Here is a 10,055-nt window from a genome sequence, read left to right as displayed (position 1 = left end):
CCTCCTGCCCTGCCGCTCTCGGGGTCCCTCCGGCGGGGGAGGCGGCACAGCGCGGGCGGGCGGGGTCCTCGCTGAGCGATGAAAGCGCTTTGAACTGGGAGCCAGGCGTTCAGTGGTTCCTCCGGGAGGGAGATGCCATTTTCGGTTCCCCCTCCCCTGCTTCTTACAACTCTGCAGCAAATCCAGCAGCCGCTCGAACCGGCCCCTGCGCCAACGCACAACAGGTTTGCACTCTCGGGCACAGGCCCACGCGCAGTGGCCAGCGTGCCCAGGCCCAGGGCCAGCCGGATCTCTGGGACACCCAGTAACTCCGAGGCCCCCAGCTCTGCTAGCCAATCCTTGGAAGTGGGCGCTGGGGTCAGTGAGCTCAGAATCTGGCCCGCAGGACCAGGGAGGCGCACAGTGTCACATACCCAGGCTGACACACCTGTTCCACAAATACTGACCTGTAAAAACACCCCCTCCCCCCGAAATAAACAATGGACACGACCTCAGATACAGTTCCTAGCTTGGCCACAAGACCAGCAAGGCTGCCTCTGCGTAGTTGCCTTGTGTACATTAAGGCCATGTCTACACTACCACTTATGTCAGCAAACCTTATGGCGCTCAGGGGTGTTTCTAGTGTAGACATAGACAGAGAGAGACAAGGTGGGTGAGGTAAGATCTTTTCTTGGACCGATTTCTGTTGGTGAGAGAGAAGCTTTGGAGCTACACAGAGCTCGTCTTCTGGTTTGGGGAAGGTACTAAGCCCTGGTCTACACTGCAGACTTATGTTGGTAAGCGTTCACATCACACTCCCCATCAGTAGCCGGGCCGAGCTGGTCTGGAGAAGCAGACCAAATTCAGTGATGAATCCCGGTGACGTGCCAGCTCAGGCTGTTGCACATATGCTAAGAAGAAGGAGTGCAGAAAATCCACACCCTTGAGCGACATAGTTAGACCAGCCTAACCCCCAGTGTAGACAGCACTATGTCGATCAGGGGCTTCTCCTGCAGACATAGCTACCGCCTCTCAAGGAGGTGGCGTACCTACACCGACAGGAGAAGTTCTCCCATTGGCACAGGTAGCGTCTTCACTAAGCACTACAGCTGCACCGGTGCAGCATTGTAAGTGTTGACAAGCCCTAAGAGCATCACAGAGAAATACAAGATTGAACAGATTGTTTAAAGTAGTTAGCACATACTGACAGGTTTCAGAGTAGCAGCCGTTAGTCTGTATCCGCAAAAAGAACAGGAGTACTTATGGCACCTTAGACACTAACAAATTTATGAGAGCATAAGCTTTCGTGGGCTACTGTCCATATAGAGTGGCTCTATATGCATCCGAAGAAGTGGGCAGTAGCCCACGGAAGCTTATGCTCTAATAAATTTGTTAGTGTCTAAGGTGCCACAAGTACTCCTGTTCTTTTAGCACATACTGTATTCTAAGGGACCATTTGAGGTGAAGTGGCCCCTTAACACCCCTGTAGTCATAGGACAAAAGGAGTTAGTGGATTACAGATTGTTGTAATAAACCATAAATCCAGTGTTTTTAAAACCATGATTTTTAGTGTCTAGCAAAGTTATGGATTTAAGCTCCCAGGCTCATAGGTTCCAGCACCCACAAAGAAAAATTAGCGGGTGCTAAGCACCCACTGGCAGCCAAGCTCCCCCTGCCCCCCACCGCCTCTCACCTGCCCAAGGCCTGTTGACCAACTCCGCCCCCTCCCTCCCAGCAACCTTCTTGCTCCCCCAGCCCCCGCAAACAGGAACTGCTGTTTCATGGCTTGTAGGAAGCTCTGGGAGGAAGGGGGAGGAGCGGGGATGGGGCGCGCTCGGGGAAGGAGACGGGAAGAGGCAGGACAGGGGCGGGGCTTGGAGGAAGGGGTGGGGTGGGGGCGGGGCCTGAGGTGAAGCAAGGGTCGAGCACCCCCCAGCTAGAGGGGAAGTTGGTGCCTACACCCAGGCTGATCTTTTGAAAGAGTTGTGCAGGTTTCCTTTGAGGAAGAGGTGTAACAGGGGAGATACAGAGATTGCTTTGTGAAAAAACATGTGACAGGGTGTTTTTGTCTTCTATCATTTTCCTCTGGGAGTTCATTTGAAAGTGTTGTGATTGTCTTGTTTCACCTACACAGTTGTTATTGGGGCATTTAGTGCACTGGAAAAGGTACACCCCATGTTGTGAGAGGCAGGTATAGGACCTGGGGATGAGGGATCTTGTAAGATATGCTGTGGGGGGTGTTGATCATTGTAACAGTGGAGATGTCTGCAGGTTTTGCATCTGTTGTTCTGGCAGAGTCTGGTGCTGCTTTGAGTTGGTGTGTCCTGGTCTGTGGGGAGACTGCTTCTGATGATAAGATTGGGGGGTTATTTGAAGGCCATAAGAGGGGGTTCAGGAAAGATTTCTTTCAGGATGGGGTACCCATTGAGTATGGGCTGTAGTTGTTTGATAATACTCCATATGGGTTCAGTGTGGTAGGTGACAAGTAGGGCTGAGGTCAGATGGGGTTTTATTTCTGTATTGAAGCAGGTTCTCTTGGGGTATTTGGGTGGCCTGTTCCATGATGTGATGTACTCCTCTGGTGGAGTGTCCTTGTTTGGTGAAGGCACTTTTGAGTGCACTAAGGTGTATATCCCACACTTTCTCCTCGGAGCATATTCTGTAGTATCTGAGTGCCTGGCTGTAGATAACAGATTTCTTGGTGTGTTTAGGGTGGTTACTGCATCCATTAATATCATTGTCTGTAGGGTTCCTTTGTTGAAGCTGATTATGGTGTCCAGGAAGTTGATGCTAGTTTGGGAGTTTTCCAGAGAGAGTTAAATGGATGAGTGGTGGTTGTTTAAGTTGTGGTGGAAATTTATGAGGGAGTTGAAGTCATCTGTCCAGAGGATGAAAATATCATCAGTGTATCTCAGGTATATCATTTGTTTCGTTGTGCATTTGTCCAGAAATTCTTCTTCAGGGGGGCCTATGAAGAAGTTGGCATGTGGGGGAGCCATCCTAGCACCCATGGCTGGTCCCATGGTTTGGACAAGGTGTTTGTTGTTTGAATGTAAAATTGTAATGGGGGCGGATGAAGTTATGTAGAGCTTGAGTTTGCTAATGTTTTTGAATTTATGAGAGAGAGTTCATACAGAGCAACGAGAAAGCAGCAAACCATTGAAGGCAGAATGCATCACTCTGAAACGTGAAGGAAAATTACAGGGATTAAAGAATACCTTGCATAGTTAATTATATATTTTCTAGATAGAAATATGATCTGATTCTCCTTTCCGTTATGCAAGAATAAATCAGAGCCAATGGAGTTACATGAGTATAAAGCAGGTGTGACAGGAGAATCAGGCCCGTCGTATAAGAAGTACATTTTTGATAGAGTTTCTAGCAATCCCTGACTGCCTTTCATGATCCCCATAACTGTGATCAGTTCTCTCAGTGAATAGTATCATTTTACTGATACTTCCCGGCAGGCGCTCCAGGCTGGAAAAGTGGAGCAGGGGTCACGGACTCCAGCTCCCACTTGAATGCACAGGAAGAGGGCGATTCTAAATTGTTGCACAGTAAATCCTGATATTCTTTGAAAATAAGTTTGGGTTAATTGAATATTGGAGACTGTTACATTTTTAAACAATTACAATGTACCTTGAAGCAGTTTGGAACCCCCAGTTTTCAGGTGTCTGCAAATGGGAGATTTATTCCCTGAGCCCTACTGGCTCTCGTCAGATTGTCAATCTGGCAGCTCCCTGTTTGTTAACAGCGCTTGGTTTCTGCAGACTATTCCAAGTAATTGTGTGTACTTTATTAGGACTTTAGATCTAGGAAATGACATAGCCTTGGGTAAAAACAATACTCACTGTTTTTCCTCTGGATTACTACTTCTTTTGGGCTAGGATGCATTTAGCCAGTGTCCAGAAATTAAGTGATGTCGATCTAGAAGCTGAATAAGTGTAAAATTTTGAGCACTAGTCTCTTAATACTGAAGTTGCCACATAAAAATAAATCCAAGAAGAAAAAATCAAGATAAAAATAGAGAGTCTCATTTTTATCCATGACTTTTTATTGGAAACAAAGCTAGTGACATTGCTAGAGAGAGAAAAACAAGAACATTTTGCATCTTATGGCTGTTGGTAGCAAATTGCTGCTGAAAAGCTCTGAAGTCACGCTCTGCACTGTGAAGTGCCATCATGCTGGGGGAAGGCGATCTCCATAGATCACACAGAGGACTGTGTATAGACCCAGTTTGTTCAGCAGAGGCCAAAGGTGCATTCAGCCAACTGCAGAAAATTTGGCCTAAGGAAATCTCCCTCCAGATCAAAATCTGGAGCGATGAAGCTTGTGTTCTGTCAACCTTGCTGTAGAAAGCAGAGCATATGGTGCTCATGAAGGCAATGCTGCAGCATACTGACAGATTCGATAGCAGATGTCTCAGGAGGCTTATGCAAGGCCCCTCAATAGCAAACATGAGGAGCACAGAGAGAAGATGTGTCTAACAGCCCCTTGCCAGCTCACCCACCGGAAAAGGGGCATGCATTTATGGGAAGGAGCAGCCTGCAAAATGCCAGCCGGAACTGAAGGCTAGTTGGTAGGGAGTGGATTCCAGGGCTCCATTCCATCTCAGCTGGGGCTTTCGGTGCTACTGCAATAGGAATAATAATGAAGGAGATGATGATGGGTCACAGAAATCTGGCAGTCATCCGCACACATAAAATGCTGATTGCTAATAAGAGCTCTCATATGTTCCAAGGACCTGAACTGATTGCTGGCCTTTGGGCTGGATGAAACATCAAGGCTGTGTTTGGGTTGGTTCCCCAACTTTCTAGGCTGGTTTTTTGCCGAAGTGACCAGACATTATGGATTCAGGGACATATTGAGCATGAAGATCGTTAGTCCCAAGTGACACTATTATGGTGACAGTGGACATAAAGGGGAGCAAGACCTAATATGCGAGATCTGAGATGCTCAGGACAGTGCTGGACTGCTCACAGGCTGCATTAAAAGCATAAGAGCAATAATAATACTTTGCATTTCAACAGTGACTTTCATCTGAAGATCTCAAAATACCATAATGGCATTAATGAAAAACCCCTCCTGAGGGGTAGGTATATTTATATTATCCCATGTTATAGATGGAGAAAAAGGCTTGGAGCAGTAAACCTGGTGAGTCAGTGGCAGAATGGGAATAGAACCCAGGAGTCCTGACCCCCGGCTTCTAATCTTCCGTCTGACCTCCAGTCTAGACAAAACACCCTCCACACCTAAAGAAGAGGGCTGGTCCGGTAGTGTAGACCCGGGGCTGGGAAGTCCTAAGCTAGTCCTGGGTCTTATACTGACTTCTTGGTAAAGTCATTTAACATTTCTGCCTTAGTTTCCCTATCTATCAAATGAAGCTAATATTACCCTACCACGCTGAGGGGTTGGGAGGCTTAGTTAATCCTATGATCATATACTGAGTGCACCAGCTGTACTAGGAATGTTTTCTCTCTCTGACTGTTCAGCCAGTGTCAGAGCCCATGATTCAAAGGTGTTTTGTAGTATGGCTGTCACACAGAGAATGTTATTCACTTCAAAACAGCCCCAGCGGATTGTTAGATACAATTGACACTTCCGGTGCACAAGGCCTGAGGCAAGGCAACGGACCTCAATGGAGGTAGCTCTTTGTGAGGAGGCTGGAGCCTATGGAATTTCTGTCTGAGAGTCTGCTAATAGCACCCATTACCATAGCATCTGAGCATCTCTCAGTCCATTTGTCCTCTACACCCATGTGAGGGAGGGTAGGGCACTCAGGCCCAGAGAGTCTGTGTGTCTTGCCCAACATCGCACACCAAGTCTGTGGCAGAGGAGGAACTGGAACCCAGATCTTCTGGCGCCTAGGCTAGGGCCCCCACCACTGGAACATCCTTCCTCTCTCCTGGGTGTCTAATTTCCATTGAATTTCAGTGGGGTTTGGGCACCTCACCCCTTAGACTGAACATCCCAGCCTTGTTAGTTAAATAGAGGTTGTTGGGGCTTTTTTGCTTCCTAGGTGGTTCGTGTCTCTGGGACATTTGGGTAAGAAACATCCATTAACCCTTTCCCTGCTGAATTATCCAGGAACTGCTGGGCAGTAGTGGGCTGCGGTGATGTTGTTCTGAAGCACAGACGTTCCAGAGATGCATGGTGTCCAGGAGATATGGGGGCACCTGCATGAGGCTCCTGCATCCCTACTGTGCTTGGCAGCACACAAGTGGTTAACAACTGTGTCAAACTACATGTACATATGCTGTGCCCTTAGCTCAAACCGGTGTGAAATGCTCACAGAGCCATGGGGGGTTAAGGATAGTGGGCAGCTGGGGGTCTTAATGCTGAATTTCCTGTCTTTTGTTGGCTTGTGTCACAGGCTGCCCAGAGAATCCCTCCAAACACTCCCATCCCAGATGCTACTGGGCACAATGAGGAATTACTATAACACAGCCCCAGGGCCACCCCTCAGGCAGAGACATCAGGGAAGAGATGGTCTGTGCCCTAGAGGGCAGGAGGCTCGGGATGTCTCCATCAACAGCGTCTTGGCTGACCTGCACTGCAGAGCGATAGATCCACTGGGGGATCCCTGCTCTGGCCCCAGGTCACAGCAAGGACTCAGGAGGACATGACAGGGCTCTTTTATGGAGCCCATCTGCCCTGCTCACTGCTTCCAACGGTAGTTGCCCTTGACCCCCACGAGGCGCTTTGCTCCTGGCCCAAGAGGGGCTGGGAATACTGGCTCAGCACCACCTGGGGGTGGGGAGTGCAGCACAGCTGGAACTGAGTGTGCTGGCTGGTTGGTTTCACCCCAATCCTCCCAACCCAACCCTCTCCCCCCGCCCCCCAGCAGATATGTCCTATTCCATGCTGCCTCAGCCTCCCCCACCACATCCCCCCTGGACATGTGTCTTTAATTCTGCGAACTAGACCTGGAACAGCTTTGGACACGTGCCTCTCCCTCCCACCCGATTCCCTGTGGGTTGGCAGCCCATGGCCTGGGACGAATGCTAACACCTCGGCGAGCAAGAGACAGCAGGGTGCTATTTAAAAGCCTGACAGGGAGGAATGCAGATTCTTCCCCGTGGCTGTGAGAAATGCTGCCAGCAGGGAGTAGAAGGCTGTGCACTGTGGTTTGCGTGGCACCCATGCCAAGGGGCAGGCGCAAAGCCAGGGCTGCCCACTAGGCATGGCAGAGCAGTGGGGGTCTTCACTTTCCTAGCCAGGTTTTAGTGCATGGCAGCAGGGAGCTTTCAGCACTGACCTAGCCCCCACCGGGAACCAACCAAGGGCCTCCTCCAAAGCTGCTGCCTACAATAGGCTCTTGTCTTCCCAAGTGCAGTGATACCCGCCCGACAGCAGAAAGCAGCTTTCTCTGGCAGCCATAGTGCAATGGGACGTCTCAGGGCCAGGACACAGAGGGAGCTTATCTGTCTAAGGCCTCTATTGCCGTGGTATCTGAGCACCTCCCAACCTCTGGGGTATTTATCCTCACAGCACCTCTGTGGGGGAGCGCAGGGCTGTTCCTCTCTATTAACAGCACTGGTGGGGAACTGAGGCACAGGGGGGCTAAGTGACTTGCCCAAGGTCACACAGGAAGTCCGTGGCAGAGCAGGGCATCGAACGTAGGTCTCTCATGCCCCAGGTTAGAGCCCTAACCACCAGGCCATCCGTCCTCTCTGGGAGTTTAGCAGTCCAGGCCCTGGGTGGTTCTGCAGCAGAGGATGGGGATTTCCACAGTGGGCTTGCAACCTGTTGTGCGTCTCAGGTGCAAAAATAGCTCATGTCACCTGCCCCAACTCCCATTGTTACCTGCCCTTCATACCCCATAGAGGCATTTTCAGGAGGGTATTAACTCAGTGAGCCAAATTAATCCCCAGTGGATTTATTCTAGAGATTAATTTTGCCCAGTATGTGGAACTTCAGAGTGGTAGATGCATAGTTACAGCCCGGTTAGCTAGCTAGGTATGAAGCTCCCATTTTACAGAAGGCACAGAGGCTTAAGCCAAGGTCACACAGCAAGTGAGCGGTACAGCTGGGAACTGAACCCAGGAATCCTGGATGCCTGGTCTCCTGAGCTAGCACTAAAATATTAGACATAGACCATTTGGATTGGAAGCTCTTTGGGGCAGGGACCATCTGCCTGTCCTGTGTTTGTACAGTGCCTGGTGCAATGCACATACTAAATATTATTTAACATGTATTAATTATTTGTGGTGTGTGTTGCAGCAGAACCTTGGAGCCCTACAACTGGCCCAGGGCCCCACTGCGTTAGGTGCTGGATAAACATAGACCAAACAGCTGGGCCCTGCCCTGGTTCCCATCCTCCCCCTGTCCCACCCCCCACAGATCCCGTGTGCTGTCACTGGAAATTTCACCTTTTCTGGTTTTCACTGCAATTTAGAACAAAACCTTTTTGAACTGTCAGAATTTCCTGTGGAACAGAAGTCCTGGCTGCGGCCAGCTCCCACATCGGTTCCATTGTTTCCTCCCCTGTGCGGTCCATGCCCTGTGTCTCGTAAAGGAGGCTGGCAGGTAGGGCTGGGAAGAGGGCACTGTACACACACCGACACTGCTCTGTGTGGAAATGTGACGGAATGGCTCCTTGGGGACGGTAATGGGATGGCCTTGTCTAACCTCGAGGATCTGTGTGCACGTGGACAACATGCTCCGCCGACCACCCCAGGGATTGCCAGCAGGGGGAGGAGGTTTGGGGCTGGCCCTGTGATGTCAGTGGGGCCGTGCCTAGTGACACCGGCTGGGCGTCTGGCCCTGTGATGTCAGTGGGGCCGTGCCCGGTGACACCGGCTGGGGGTCTGGCCCTGTGATGTCAGTGGGGCCGTGCCCGGTGACACCAGCTGGGCGTCTGGCCCTGTGATGTCAGTGAGGCCGTGCCCGGTGACATCGGCTGGGGGTCTGGCCCTGTGATGTCAGTGGGGCTGTGCCCAGTGACACGTGTTATCCAAAACTGGGCCAGCTAGTAAGCTTAGGGAGGACTAATGACCCACCAGAGTTTGGCAGAAAGCAACACTTTTATTATACTGATAGCTAAGCTCAAAGGGGGGGTGGGGGCAGGTCACACTCACACTTGCATACTCACGCTCCCAGGACAGGCATGGCATTGGAGATGTCAGGATTCTTCAAGGTAAGTGTCCCACAGCACAGCGATGGATGGTGCAATAAAGGTAAGTCTTCCCGAAGCATGATGGACTGCAACACGGCGAACCACTGGCCAGGCGGTCCGGGCGAAGGGCCTTCGCGGGAGGTACAATCTTGCTTCGACTGGAGATGACTTGGCCACGTCTGGTTGGTCACACTCCACCTCCGGCAGTGTCAATGCAGTGTCCATGCATTGGGTGTGTGAGCGCTGCCTAATTAGAGTCCCAGACACCTTGTCTACCTGGGAGCTCTTCTGATCTTCCATCTGTTCAAGCAGCCCATTCATCCCACAAGCATTCCAGGAGGGATGGGGAGAGGGAAAGCCACTTCACAGGTATTCAGAGAGGGAGAGGAGACAAAAGGTGTGTGTGTGGGGGGGAAAGTGTAACAGACCTTTTGAGCATACAGGTTATACATAGCATACAGACCACTGGTGCTCCTACAACAATACCAGCTGCTGGGGATCAGGCCTTATGTTCTCATTTTGGGCAATTTCCTTTTATTCTTTGAGAGTTCTTCATCAATGAGAGTTGGCATCACTGTGTTGAGTTGGTTGAATTTCCTCTTTAGGGAAGACACTCAGGCTGTGATATTTTTCACACACTCACTTCCCGTTGGATTGCATGGGAACCGGGTCTCCAAACTAAAATCCCAGCTTTAAAACCCAGGGAATAAGGCAAACTCATTTGGCCTCTTCAGTGTTACAAATTCCGAAAGGGCACTAGCAGGCTGGGTCGATGGAGGGAGATTTTCAGTGCTGATAGCCCTTCCTCCTGATACAGAGTAGCATTATACAGTGCCCTGGGAGAGCATGTGTTGTTGAGAGAAAAGATGGCTCTGGACTCTTGTATCTCTGCTAGTGAGTGATGCAAGTCAATTCCCGCAAGAGACAAAATCCAAGGTCCTTCAGCCCCCTCCCCCAG

The sequence above is a fragment of the Trachemys scripta genome, chromosome 14 (genome assembly GCF_013100865.1).
Source record: "Trachemys scripta elegans isolate TJP31775 chromosome 14, CAS_Tse_1.0, whole genome shotgun sequence".
NCBI lineage: Eukaryota > Metazoa > Chordata > Testudines > Emydidae > Trachemys > Trachemys scripta.
Note: the sequence above shows the minus strand (reverse complement) of the source record.